At 39.2% G+C, this 15,411-nt stretch overlaps 1 protein-coding gene across 4 annotated transcripts in view; it reads left to right on the top strand.

Moving 5' to 3' along the window:
* Window positions 1-15,411, top strand: part of LOC122865149 (glutamic acid-rich protein-like) — an 86,499-nt gene that overhangs the window by 45,722 nt on the left and 25,366 nt on the right. For 2 of the 4 annotated variants that reach the window (XM_044173178.1, XM_044173179.1), the window contains 2 exons: window positions 5,597-5,747; window positions 6,930-7,019. The exons of 1 other annotated variant lie outside the window; for it this stretch is intronic. The gene's annotated coding sequence lies outside the window, so the exon portion shown is untranslated. Of the gene's footprint in view, window positions 1-5,596; window positions 5,748-6,929; window positions 7,020-7,222; window positions 7,466-15,411 lie in introns of those variants that run through there. One more of the 4 variants, XM_044173181.1, reaches the window with a different exon arrangement.

Here is a 15,411-nt window from a genome sequence, read left to right as displayed (position 1 = left end):
ATATTAAGTGTGATGAGATATTTTGACTAGAAATTAGAAAAATATACTTGGCAAGATTTTGAGTTTTTGCAGTGTACTACTACAATCTTTATTACTACTGTGTTTACTTAGTCGGAAACAGTGTTTACTACTACTATTACTGGTACAGTCTTTAATACTATTACTACTACAGTCTTTAATACTATTACTACTACAGTCCTTACTACTACAATCTTTCCTACTACTACTACTACTACAGTCTTTACCATTACTACTACAGTCTTTACTACTTCTACTACAATTACTACAATTTGTACTGCTGTTCTTTACTGGCAGGAACCTTTTCCTACAAATCTCTGTATCTCTCTCTCTCTCCCTGTCTCTCTTTCGGCCTCTCTGACCTGATCTGACCATGGAATGATACCTCTGATCTGGGGCTGGGCATTTAACAAATTCTATGGCCATCCACTCTTCGAAAAGATAGTGACTTGGATGCAGAATTTCCGAGTTCGTCGTCCTGCTTTGACAGTATTACTGTTTAGCTTCCAGCTTTTTTTAGCAATGTATTTCAGCTCTTACATTCTTTAGCTAATGCAGTTCAGCCTCCAGGTTGTTCAGCATTGCAGTACAATGCATTTGAGCTTCAAGATAATTTCAGATTTCTGCATGTCTTCTTCTGTACACTTATCGGTGGACTACTACTTATGCATACTTTCAGCTACAGAAGCCATTCAAATGTCAAAATGTTCAGCTCTTTATGACATTAATGCTTCTATTCCACCTTTTTCTACATTTTCTGTTTTTTTAAAAATGTTAAGCTTTTTTCAAGAACTTATTACAATAGAAGTGAATGAAGCTTTGACAGTATCACAACTAAGTTTCCAGCTTTAGCAATGTAGTTCAGCTTTAAGCATTATTTGAAAATCTAGGTCAGCTTCTAACTCTTCCAGTTTTACATTTCAGTGTAATGCATTTACACTTTCAGCCTTTTCAGGTAACTCATTTCAACTTCCAGTGTTGACAGTATAATAATTTAGCTTCCAGTTTCTTTAGCAGCGTATTTCAACTCTCTTTAGTTAAGACAGTTGAGCTTCCAGGTTAATAAGCAATGCAATGCAGTGCATTTGAGCTTTTTCAGGCATTTCATTTTTAACTTCCTTTCAGCAGTGTTTTGCAAAAACATTTCAGTTTTCAGCACTTCCACGCATTTTCTGAATGAAATGCAATTTTTCTAGTTAGTAGGAATGCTGACTTATTCAAATATTTATTAGAGTGAGAGCTGGAAGCTGTCACACTTTTGTTATCTTCGCTCTTAATAATTTTTACCAGCAATCACACTTTTCTTCAACTTTGCTGTTTAGTATTATATTTTTTATTATTATTATTAATATTATCATTATTATGATTATTATTATTTTGACGTTTTTTGGCCCCTCTTTGTGCTGATGCACAGCAAAATAGGTATTGAACATATTGGGTGGCTATTTATAACGTCCACGATTCAAATCCCGGCCGTTGTTGCATGTCGTAGACCTCTGTCTTTCTCTACTGGATTGTCAAATAAAAGCAAAATTTGCCCCAAAAAAATTATTTTTACTTATATTATTTTACTTATTTTTCACTATTTTGGCCCTTATCAACGTGGTAGAAAGGCCTGTCTGGGATCCATACATTGAGGAAATTCTAAATTTTATTTCAGATAAAATAGCAATTTCTGTTTATCTAGTGAGAAATTTCAGCATCCAAGAAGAATGGTGTTGTGTTCGCTTTCATACTCAGTAATTCATTGAGTCTATTACATATTTTCTTACTGTCAAAATAAGCATTGTTAATTGTATTTTGATAGTACATCTTTTTTCTTTTTATTCAACTTTGTTACATTATTTTGCAATAGATTCTGACTCGATTTGATTGCTTCGGCCTTAGCTTGGTTTCTTTGTGCCATGTAGTCTTTAATTCTTGATATAGCCAGATCTCTCACTGTTTTCTCTCTTATAGGGGCATGTTTATCAATATCTGGTATCAATAACTTTAAAACTTTACATTAAAGGCCTTTAACGCCAGATCAGGATCTTCCTCCCTTTGAACTGCAGACCGATTGGAATACTGAACATAAATTGCTACTCCATTTGAATTTCTATTTTGTCAATAAATAGTATACCCTGCTATATTCAGTAGAAAACTATCTAAACATTTGGCTGTATCAAAAGCACTTCAACCTCTTCTCTCTCAGCTTTTCAGCACAACCTTTACATTTTTTCTCTTTTTATTTGTCCATCTTTCTGCACTCCACTATTTATCAATGTAATGTCACTTAACAGAGATGGGAAAGGGGCGGGACACAGGCAAAGTTAAAATGAACTGGACCAGAGGTAATTGGCTTGGGGAGTGAGGCTGACATCAGCCTGACGACCAGCCCAGTGTCATTTAACCAATAGCTGAAACTTGTGTTCTTGCCATCTCCCTATTATTCTTATCTATTGTTCTACCCTGTGGCTACTAAATTACCTAATCATCCCACGTTTCACACCTTTTACAATAAGCTTTTCATTCTCACAATAATTGCCCTGTTTCTCACTGTCATCACAGGTCCAACGCTGTGAGCATTCCTTCCTGCCAGCCTGCAGTATTTTTTTCTTTAGGCTCACTGTTTGCCTGCCTGCGACCCGTTTGCTTCTGCCTGCCTGTCAGCCACACTTCCCTCTTTCACGCCACCTTCACCACCATTACCTCTACTTCTTCTCTGGATTCCAAATCCCGGCTTTCATCCCCCATAATTTCCTTATTTATTAATAAACCTTTTAACCTTCATATCCCTTGTCTGAGTCCAGCGTTTGAGTCCAGTCTTTTAGCAAATCGTAACACTTTGAACATTCTAATGCTCAACTAATGTTCAACAGTGTATACACAAATATTCAACAAACAATTCGTAAACCATTTTATTAATTTTTGATGAACATTCTAATGCTCAACTAATGTTCAACAATACAAAGACAAATGTTCAACAAATTGTTACATTATTTCTTTTATCAATGTTGAACATTTGTAAGATTTCACTTACATGTTCCTACACTGGTTGAGTAGGCTAAACGTTTTCGTCCTTTCATATGAATGTCGTTAAAGAGTCTCACAAAGTATAACAGTGGAGTAACAAGTTAATCTAACAAATGTTCAAAAATGTATGTACTAATATACAACTAATATTGACTTCAGTCAAACCCTTTATTGCTTTTAACTCAATATCATTTACAAATCACAAATGGACTATTGCCTTGTCTATGTAGTGCATTCAACACCTTAGCTTTTATTCCAGAATTTCAGCCATATATTTGCAAACATGAAGTTGATTCTCACATGCATAACCAATCTACAGATTTTTATTTGGACTACCCAAGTAAAGTTAAAACTAGCTGAGAGTCTACAGTGTATTTATATCCATTCTACCTACAAAAACTTTATTATTTCTCCACACGCTGGACCTTGGCATTGAATGTTACAGACTTTTCACCCTTAACAAAGTTAAGTTGAACAACAATTTAAATCCAGATTGAACAACTATCCAAATAACTACCAAAACTCAAACAAAACAAGACTGTGTGTTAAGTCTCACTCTGTTGAGTGGAAAACAGCAACAATTCCCTCTTTTTCTTTATCACCTTGAAGATCGTAACTATTTCACCAGCACACCTAGTCGCAGGTTGGTTGATGGTACTTTCATCAATTCATAAATTGAGTGGTTAGTTAGCAGCTAAGCTAGCTAGTATGGCAAACAGTCCTTCCAGTTTCCTGATGTTTTGAATTGTTTGCCTTGAACTCTGCCTTTGATTGCCTGTTTAACCTTATTGAATTGAATACTGATTCTTAGATTGTGACATTCTGCTGTTGTCTTTTCAAAACCTCTGGGGCCTGTTTCAGAAAGCAGGTTTAACAAACTCTGACTCTAATCCTGAACTAAACTGAAGTTGAGTAACCCTGAGACGCGCATGCGTGGGGAATGAAAAAAAGCCAAAATCAATGGAGCTCCGATACAGCGATTCACCATGGCAACGGGTAAATAAAGAGCAGAGCCTCCATTTTATTCCAGTGGAGCTAGAAATATGAATGCATGCCAATGCTGACCATGACATGTATCTTTTAAAACAGGATTGGCGAAAGGAGTCAATAAATTAACACTATTACTTTTTATTCAGCTTAGTCCACTCAATGATCATTTACCCGATTTGCATTTCCTTGATGGATTATAAAGTGCTGGAATGTGGAAATGGAAATGAGACAGCTTACGGCAGTAAGTTGGCAAACAGAAACCACCATTTCCACCACATGGCTTTTGTGTCAGAAAGCCAACACAGACACCACCAGCTCCACCCACTGCAATCAACAGATCTCACTCACCTGAGTACTGATCACACACCTGCCACCAATCACCAACCCCACACTATAAAGTCACACTCCCCCGGTTCACTCACTGTCTGGTCTCAAACCTACTATGAGATTCAACCCGACCGCAGTATCTCCTGAAGATTCCCCAAAGACTTTGGACTCCACTCAACCGTGTGTGTGTGTGTCTTCGACTCCTGGCTCTCCTGTTTCCTGTCTCCTCCAGTGGACTGAACAAACTACTCATAATCAGATAAGACTCATAGACTTTCCTAGCTCCAGCCCCTCGTCTCCACTGTATTTGCTTTACCCTTTATTCTGTCTTGCTTTACAATAAACTCCCTCGTCATTGTACTGACCTCCGTGTCCCGTGTCTGCCTGCTGACATTTTGTTTACAATTTCTGGACCTTTTGAGTTTTGTCTTTTTGAATGCAAACAGGACCAGTTTGAAACTTGAAACAATGCCTCTAGGTCTGTCATGATAACTACTTTTGTTGGATGATATATTGTCCAAATAATTGTGATAAATGATATTGTCATTTATAGGGCATTTTTATCGCATTCATTTGCATAAAGCATAGGGGTTATGTCAGTTTCAGCAAAGGAGAGATAAAGAAATCTTTATCCAAATAATCACAAACTGTTTCTCCCAGTTTAAGTTGTTGAGGAGATTCTTCTGATAACAGATCAGTCTATAAAAACTATGTCCCCACAATCCAGAATTCACTCTCTAATAACATTGTAGAAAAGGTTTGTCATAGTCATCTGGACACGGTGGTGGACACAGTGATGAAGTGGATGCAGCCAGAAAACAATAGGCCTGATTACTGGGCCATCTTGGAAACTATTAGGTCAGTTTCAGGTGAAACTAGCTATTAACAGATACTCAGGCAGATTCCTTCCTGAGGGCAGGTCTTATGTAACACAGAGTAGCTTAAATTTCTAGTTCCCGTCCAATTGTTTTTTTTTTTTTTTTTTTTTTTTTTCTTTTTCACAATTGAGAATGACTTCCGGATGGGAGCCGAAACGTCTTGATTCTGAAAACAGTGTCCAGATGACTACGACTGAAACCTTTTCTACGATAGAACACTCCTGGACGAATGAGGGACTACACCGTCTCTAATAACATGAAATGATCCATACAAAAAATCCATCAGTGATGCAGTCTGTGTACAAAAAAAGTCTTCATCTGCATATCATAACATTTTTAACCCAAAGCTTTCTCTCTCTTCCCAACAGGTGCAGATTGACTCAGAGTGTTTGTTGGTTAAAAATAGCAGTGAAGCCTGGTTAAGAGACGTCTGGTCTGCAGCTCGAATTGCTCCTGCTGCTGGGTGACCTCACAGAAAACTGACCCGTGACCAGCAGCAGTAACAGATCGCCTGCATTAGTATGTATAAATAAAAGTTTAATAAGTCCTATTAACTTGTATTCACAACTGTAGTTTAACCTAACTACAGGTGTCACTTGTACAGAACAAAGACATAGACAATGGTCCACAAGGCAAGATCCTCTATTGGTGGTCACTTTCAAGGATAATTCAAGTTTATTATAACTTGGTGCTTATTTTAGTAGTTTTGTCCATTTGCTGTGATGCAACAAAAATTTCAGACTCAATCTGACAAAGTAATATCATTTAATTGGAGGTACATTGGAAAGTGAGGAGGGTGTTCACATACAACCCTAGTGGGTTGCACAGTTACAGGATAAAAGCAGCATATAAATTCTGCATACTAAATATTGCAAACTTCCACAGCTTTAATGATGCAATGTTTTAACTATCAAGTCTTCAGGCAAACATCCATATGAACAAAAAGCAGGCTATATATAGACACAAAATGACAGCTCCACCTACAATCAGGAGATTATATGATAAAGAATACTCTTCAGCGCAAAACAACTTAATACTTACAGAAAAAAACACATAATAGACCTTTTTTGCAGACATTTTAAAAATGTCACAGCAGGAAAAGCACAAGTATAATCAGTACAATTAACAACTGACTTCAATTTTCATGAGCAGTTCCAGGGTTCTGCTATTGTTCATGCTTGCTCACTGTCATGGTTTACTGGGACAGAGCCATCGTTAATGTTATTAGTAACACCTGTGCTTTTCAGTCAAAACGCTAAAAAGGGTTGTAAGGAGTGTTGGAATTCAGGTAGGGTAGGTTTGGTTATTAGCAAAAATATCAAATATATTTATGAATATTAATACAATTATTAATATTATCAAACATGAAAAACAGTCTCAAAGGTGGCTGTCCACTTAAAAATGCTGACATTTAAAGTACTATCTTACATTAATAATGGTGGACAAGGAAGGGTGAATTCCGAGCATTGACCGTCGCAACCAGCTGTCATTACAACACAATGACCACAGGCAACTGCTCTTTCAAAGATACATTAGCGTTTATTTAACCTTAGCACTGATTAACACTAAATAACTTTAGCCAACAACCACTATCTAAACACAATAAGCATAGATGTCATCAAGATGTCTGCCTGAAATGCCACAGGCTTTGTGATGATGGAACAAGTGTGTGATTGACTAATCACTCCTTTTTTCAAACAGAATTATGCAAGCTGAAATTACTTTGCTCGTTGCTGCCTGCGGCATCAATTTTGGCCGATCGAGTTGCTTCCTTCTGTTGAACACAAAAAGGTTTGAACCCGCCTGCTGACTGCAGCTATATCTTGTTTTTGTTGTTGCACCTGTTGAATAAAGATTGATTTCACTTCTGTTTTCATTCAATTCACTTCTCTGCATTTCCAGACTGCCAGCTGCTCTCCTCATGTTTGCCATTGCCTCACCCCTACACTAAATTTAGAGCTGCAGCTCTGACTTAGTTAATGTATGATGTAAAAATAGCAAGGCACCAACACCGAGCAGATATACAGGACAGATTGAGTGTAAGCTGGTAAAAGTTAACTGCAAAAACAGACTGAGGACAGACAGAAAGAGCTAGCAGTAGGATGCTACTGTAAAGATTAGAGACAGACAGGCCCAGAGATAGAGACAGACAGACTGTGGTTCACCTTAATGTATACAGTTATTGATTACAGCAGGGAAGGTAAACAGACAGACAGGCAGACTGTGAGAGGCATCAGGTAAGTCAGGATCGGTTTAGTGATTTCTCTGAATTTATTTAACCTGAATAAATTGTATTTATTTTTTTGGCATTAATCTAATATTTCAAAACATGCTGGAGTGGTTGGAAGTATTTTTTCAGTTTTATAGAAACTAGGTTAGCAATCTTTGTGCTAAGCTTTGTGCTATAGAGGTGTTGTGGAGTACGACTGCATATGTGAACAAGTTATAAAGTATAAAGCCTTTTGTCTCTCCAGAGGGAGCTGTGTGAAGTCTGATAAATTGTTTCAAGTGCTGTCACTTCTGTCAGCACTTGATAGTTTGAAAATGAAAAAATCTGGTGGTGAGTTCAGCTCCAGCTGCTAGGCTAATGTAGCACAGACCCAAATCTAATAAAAATCTAATGTATAACAGACCCAAAATCACAGAGCGAACTGTTGGCGGTCGAGTTGCATGTAGGTGCCAGCTTAGGACAACGAAGAAGAATGTGGGGCGTGTGTTGCGCTTCCAAACTGTTGTAGTTTGAGGTTTTGTCACTTCCTGCTTTATTTTGTAGTGTGTTCCTCCCCTTGTGTGTCTTGTGGTTTTACTTCCTGTCTTTGTTTACTTTCCCTCCAGTTTTGATTGTTGGCCCTTCCTTGATTGTTTGCATCTGTGTCTCGTTATCTCACCTCCCCTAGGGTATTTAGTCCGGGTCTCTTTCTTTGTTCAGTGTAGGATTGATGTGGTTCCTGTCTTGTGTTTGTTGCACCTGGTTTCTTTGCCCAGTTCCCTGGCATTTTTACAGTGAGTCTGTTTTGGATTCTTTGTCTCCCTTGGACCGTGTCTGGATTTTGAACTTTACCTGCTCCATATTGGACTGGTTAGCCTCATTGGACTTACTTCCCTGTTTCCACCACTGCCAGCCAGTAACCCATTCCCTATTACTTGGACCTGTGTCTGCCTATCTGCCTATTGCCTGTTTGTTGACTGTCTGCTTACCGGTCTGTCTGCCTGTACCTGCCTGTAAACCACATCTTCTTTTCCTTTCGGCTGTTCCCTTTCAGGGGTCGCCACTGCGAATCATGTGCCTCCATCTAACCCTGTCCTCTGCATCCTCTTCACTCACACCAATTAACTTCATGTCCTCTCTCACTACATCCATAAATCTCCTCTTTGGTCTTCCTCTAGACCTCCTGCCTGGCAGCTCCAACCTCCATCCTTCTACCAATATATTCACAGTCTCTCCTCTGAACATGTCAAAACCACCTCAATCTGGCCTCTCTGACTTTATCTCCGAAACATCTAACATGAGCTGTCCCTCTGATGTACTCATTCCTGATTCTGTCCATCCTCGTCACTCCCAAAGAGAACCTCAACATCTTAAGCTCTGCTACCTCCAGCTCTGCCTCTTGTCTTTTCTTCAGTGCCACTGTCTCTAAACTGTACAACATCGCTGGTCTCACCACCGTCTTGAACACCTTTCCTTTCATTCTTGCTGATACTCTTATCACTCAACACACCTGACACTTTTCTCCACCTGTTCCAACCTGCTTGCACTCGCTTCTTCACCTCTTTTCCACAGTCTCCGTTGACCCTAAGTTCTTAAAGTCCTGCACCTTCTTCACCTCTACTCCCTGTAACCTCACCGTTCCAACTGGGTCCCTCTCATTGACACACATGTATTCTGTCTTACTGCGGCTAAGCTTCATTCCTGTTTTCCAGAGCAGACCTCTGTCTCTCTAGATTTTCCTCCATCTGCTCTCACTACAAATCACAATGTCATCCGCAAACATCATAGTCCATGGAGATTCCTGTCTAACCTCATCTGTCAGCAAGAAGGGGCTCAGAACCGATCCTTGATGCAGACCCACCTCCACCTTGAACTCCTGTCACACCTACAGCACACCTCACCACGGTCTTACAGCTCTCATACACACATAACATACTTCTCTGCCACTCCAGACTTCCTCATACAATACCACAGCTCCTCTCTCGGCACCCTGTCATACGTTTTCTCTAAATCTACGAAGACATAATGCAACTCCCTATGACCTTATCTGTACTTCTCCATCAGCATCCTCAAAGCAAATACTGCATCTGATGTACTCTTTCTAGGCATGAAACCATATTGCTGCTCACAGATGCTCACCTCTGCCCTTAACCTAGCTTCCACTACTCTTTCCCACAACTTCATTGTATAGCTCATCAGCTTTATTCCTCTGTAGTTGCCACAGCTCTGCACATCTCCCTTGTTCTTAAAAATTGGCACCAGTATATTTCTCCTCCATTCCTTGGGCATCCTCTCACTCTCCAAGATCTTGTTAAACAAACTAGTCAGAAACTCTACTGCCACCTCTCCTAGACACTTCCATACCTCCACAGGTATGTCATCAGGACCAACTGCCTTTCCACTCTTCATCCTCTTCAACGTCCTCCTCACTTCACTCTTGCTAATCTTTGCTACTTCCTGCTCCACACTAGTCACCTCTTCTACTCTTCGTTCCCTTTCATTTTCCTCATTCATCAACTCTTCAAAGTACTCCTTCCATCTTCCCATCACACTCCTGGCACCCTGTCAATACATTTCCATCCTTATCTTTAATCACCCTAATCTGCTGCACATCCTTCCCATCTCTATCTCTTTGTCTGGCCAACCTGTACATATCCACCTCTCCCTCTTTAGTGTCCAACCTAGCATACAAGTCCTCATATGCTCTTTGTTTGGCCTTTGCCACCTCTACCTTCACCTTACGCTGCATCTCCCTGTACTCCTGTCTACTCTCTTCAGTCCTCTCAGCGTCCCACTTCTTCTTAGCTAACCTCTTTTTCTGTATACACTCCTGCACTTCCTCGTTCCACCAGCAAGTCTCCTTGTCCGCTTTCCTCTTTCCAGATGACACACCAAGTACCCTCCTACCTGTCTCCCTGATCACATTAGCTGTAGTGGTCCAGTCATCTGGGAGCACTTCCTGACCACCCAGAGTCTGTCTCAGCTCCTCCCTGAAAACTACACGACATTCTTCCTTTTTCAACTTCCACCACTTCGTCCTCTGCTCTGCCTTTGTCCTCTTCATCTTCCTCACCACCAGAGTCATTTTACACACTACCATCCTGTGTTGTCTAGCTACACTCTCCCATACCACTACTTTACAGTCACTGGTCTCTTTCAGATTACAACGTCTACACAAGATGTAGTCCACCTGAGTGCTTCTACCTCCGCTCTTGTATGTCACCCTATGTTCCTGCCTCTTCTGGAAGAAAGTCTTCACTCCAGCCATTTCCATCCTCTTTGCAAAGTCTACCACCATCTGTCCTTCTGCATTCCTGTCCTGAAGACCAAACCTGCCCATCACATTCTCATCACCTCTGTTCCCTTCACCTGCATACCCATTGAAATCTGCACCAATCACCACTCTCTCACCTCTGGGGATGCTCTGCATCACTTCATCTAACTCACTCCAGAATTTCTCCTTCTCTTCTATCTCACATCCTACCTGTGGGGCATAACCACTCACAACATTGAACATCACCCCTTCAATTTCCAGCTTCAGACTCATCAACCTGTCTGATACTCTTTTCACCTCTAGAACATTCCTCACAAACTCCTCTTTCAGGATAACTCCTACTCCGTTTCTCTTCCTATCTGACCCATGGCAGAACAACTTGAACCCTGCCCCTGAGCTTCTAGCCTTGCTACCTTTCCACCTGGTCTCCTGGACACACAGTATGTCCACCTTCCTTCTCTGCATCATGTCAATCAACTCTCTAGCCTTCCCTGTCATAGTCCCAACATTCAAAGTCCCTACTGTCAGTCCTACATTCTTAGCTTTCCTCTTCTCTCTCTGCCTACGAACACACCTTCCTCCTCTCCTTCTTCGTCTTTGACCAACAGTAGTCCAATTTCCACCGGTACCCTGTAGGTCAACAGCACCGGTGGCGGTCGTTGTTAACCCAGGCCCCGACCGATCCGGTATGGAAGTCACTTTCACGATTTGCATTTTTAATTTGGCATGTGTTTTACGTCAGATGCCCTTCCTGACACAACCCTCTGCATTTATCCAGACTTGGGACTGGCACAAGACACTGGCTTGTGCCCCCTTGCATTTGCATTTGCCTGTAAACAACATCACCCACAATAAATACTGTAGCCATCCGGCTACTTCACCCTCATACTGCTTCCTGGTCCTCTGCATTTGGGTCCACATACCACTACACAGCACATGACATAAACACAAGAGTTTTTACTCTATTACCAGATTTTTGCTACAGCATTGAGATAGAAATTATTCTTATAACTGAGCAAGATCGGTAGAAAAACATCAACCAAAATACTTTCACCAAGGGCGTGGCTTAGCACAAACTCATTAACGATTTGTCCAATCATCACAAATCTTGGGAAATATCTTCGGTCCATGTTTGGGAAAAGGCGTGCCGAAGCATTTTAATCTCGACCCATAGGGGGCACTACAAATGCCAAAAAACTCTACCTCAAAACATGGTGGACAGAATATCACCAATGCTCTAGGGGCAAGAATTAACCAAAATCTGAAGTTTCATATTCACTGGTGTGAGTGGGCGTCTGCCGTAACTCGCTGCCGTAAAGATGCCTTTGCGCAATCCTGATTAAACTCACACACTTGAGTTTTGTTTAAATCCTATAAAGGGGGGACGAATGGCAGAACTTTGAGTGCGCAATAATTGAAATGCTGCAGGCTTTGTGATGAGTGTGTTTTCTCTCACTCCTTCCTTCAAATAGAATTAAGCAAGCTGTAGTGTCTTGCTTGTTGCTGCCTCAGGCTTTAATTTTAGCTGATCGAGCTGCTTCCTTCCGTTGAGCGAAAAAAGGTTTAAACCTGCCCATTGCTGCCTGCGGCTATATTTAGGGCCCAATCGCCAACTGGCACGAAGGCCCTATTGAAATGCAAAGGAATTATTATTCTTTTTCTTTATGATTCCAACTTTTAATGAATAATCATATTTTTGAGGTTCCTAAAGATGCGTGAAAAGTTGTGAAACTTTGAACACTCAACAGGACTGGTGAAATATTTGATATTTTATGGGTTTCGGAAATGGGTGGGGCAAAATGGCTCAAAAATTCAGCCCCTCTTTGCGGTTTCACCCACATGTACATAATTTGGGAGGCACCTGTAAGATGCCAAGAGGAACAAAAAAGTCTTAGTGACATGACCTAAACTCAACAGGTAGTCGGCCATTTTTAATTGTTTCATAGGTTTTGTGATTTTTAGGTGTCATAGACCGTTAATCTGAGCCACTTAGACAACGTGTATAAAAGACCTTCACGATGAAAAGTTGCTCAAAGCTTGAGTTTTCGTTGAACGGTGTGGCTGTTATGGGGTGGTGATGGTTTTACCATGAAACAGGAAGTGGTTGTAACTTTACTGTATTTTTTTTATCTTTATTTCAAACAGTTCAACATAGCAACAGACCAAAGCAGCCGAGACATATACATACAGATGAAGCATTAATATAACGAAATGAAAAGCAGTGTAAAACACAAACAAAGACAACAGGAATTAAATAATTCTAACAAAAATAGGTCAATTAAGTACAAATAAAGATGCAAGTGTAAGGCAGTAAGTTCACTTAAACTTTGAAAAGATTGCACAAACAACTATTGTTTTGATTGCTTTTTTGTTTTGTGAGGAAGAAATCATTGACATTGTTTCATTTGCTTCATAATAAAGAAATTAGGTTTTGTGTTTGTGAATTTACATTTGTGAATGTGGAATTTGGCGAAGTAAAATTACATTAATAAGAAAAATCATTAGCATATTTGTCACTATATTCATAACAACAAAATAATAATTTCTATAGTAAAAAGCTAAATCTGATAAAATTTAGTATGAAATTATCAACATCTTCCCACAGCTCATATTAAAATTGCAAGACCAAAATAAATGGGAGCAAGTTTTCGGAGGTAATCGACAGAATAATTTCTGTCTGTCACTTTTTAACTTTTGTAAGAAGTGTTTCACTGGATACATATGGATCCTATGCAATATCCTTGTCTCATTATAATCTTAATAAGCTACACTTAACTTGACAGTTCATGCACTATTAGCTTATACCGTATTATTGTCATCAACCAGTTAACCCACTTTGTACTTCACACTTATTTTATTTTATACTTATACCCACTTGGTACTTAATTTATTTTCTGACCTGTATTATAGTGTATTATATTTTTTGCTTAGTACTTCTATTTCTGTGTGTATTGATGTGATAGAGAGCTGCTGTAACAAGAGAGCTTCTCCTCGGGGATCAATAAAGTATTTCTGATTCTGATCCACTTAAATGAAACTTCTTATCTTATTTGTCAGAAGGTACTTTTGAGGTAAGGACCAAACATTATTCCAGTCAAAATTACTAACAAAATTACTCCAATAAAATGTTTCTGCCGGAATGGAAACCATGAAACGAAGCCATTATTATTATTATTATTATTATTATTATTACTATTATTACAAAGTTGTTCAGTTGCTGAACAGCATTGTGTTCACAAGCTATGGTGTTAGAATTTCAAAACCAGGAAAACAAACAAGAAGCAAACAAAAGTTGTCAGGAGGATAATATGAATTTGGGAGCTTCCTCTATCGTTTACAGATGCTGTTCATCAGTATAATATTGAATTTGTATAGTCACAGCTCCCAACAGTACACACACCACAACGCAACAACAAGGATTAGCTCATTGATTTGTTTAATCATCTTAAAAACCTGACTTCCCAACAGGTATTATTTCTCCTACAGGTTAGTCAGTGGTTTGGGTTCATTTTACTACAGTACAAGCATCTACTCGTAGCAATGTCAGACATCTTTAAGTAATCCATTAAAGTAGGGCTGCAATTAACAATTATTTTCATTAGCGATTAATCCACTGATTATTGTTTTGATTTAATCGATGTGTTTAGTCTATGAAACGTTCAAAAATAGTGACAAAATGCCCATCGCAACTTCCTAGAGTGACGTTAAATGTCTTGTTCCGTTTGACCAAAAGTTCGAAACCCAAAGATATTCACTTTACAATGATATATGTCAAAGAAAAGCACCAAAGTCTTTCGTGTCAACCTTACACCAGAGAATGTTTAGCATTTTTTCACAATTTTTGCTTGAAAAATGAAATGATTAATCAATAATCAAAATAGCTGCCAATGATTTTTCTATCGATCAACTAATCAAATAATCGATTAATTGTTGCAGCAGTGCATCACAGTGAACATCATGTCTGCGTTTATGACGTTATTAAGACTGACTTGTCAAACAACACTATCATTAAAAATAGTTCAGCAATGTGCTTCAAGGAGCAGCAACAATAAGAGTCTTTAAAGATGGAGATACTGATTCTATTGGTGGGTTTGAGATTTAAAAAATGTTTTGTCATCATTTAATTTTATTTAACTTTCTAATTTCTGTCAAGTCAATTTAATAATGATGAGACATGCAAAGATAAATACAGCTCCAGGCGGCAATGAGCGGGTTCAAACCTTCAAAAACAAGCAAAGTGACTTGTTGAATTCTTTTTGAAAGAAGGAGTGAGACCAATCACACACATGTTCCATCATCAGCCTGCAGAGGTTAAATAATTGCACACTCAAAGTTCCGCCATTCGTCCCCCCCTTCATTGGAGTTGAACAAAACTCGTATGTTCAGAAGATGGTGCAGGATGTCTCCTGTGAGTTTTATCAGCATTGCTCAAAGGTACCTTGAGTTATAAGCAATGGGTAGAGATCAAATGCTTTGATGAAATGCTTTGACACGCTTTTTCCCAAACAGGGACTGAAGATATGTCCCAAAATTTATGATTGGACAAATCGTTAATGAGTTAGTGCCAATTTCGTGCTAAGCACTGTCCTTTGTGAAGATATTTTGGTTGATATTTAGACCAATCTTGCTAATTTATAATAGAAATGTGTATCTCAAGTCCCGCAATGCTGTATCAAAAATTTGTTGTCGATAGATTCAAG

Source organism: Siniperca chuatsi, linkage group LG18 (genome assembly GCF_020085105.1).
Source record: "Siniperca chuatsi isolate FFG_IHB_CAS linkage group LG18, ASM2008510v1, whole genome shotgun sequence".
In the NCBI taxonomy this organism is placed as follows: domain Eukaryota; kingdom Metazoa; phylum Chordata; class Actinopteri; order Centrarchiformes; family Sinipercidae; genus Siniperca; species Siniperca chuatsi.
The sequence above is the reverse complement of the archived record's forward strand: the minus strand, read 5'-3'. Positions and strand labels throughout refer to the sequence as shown.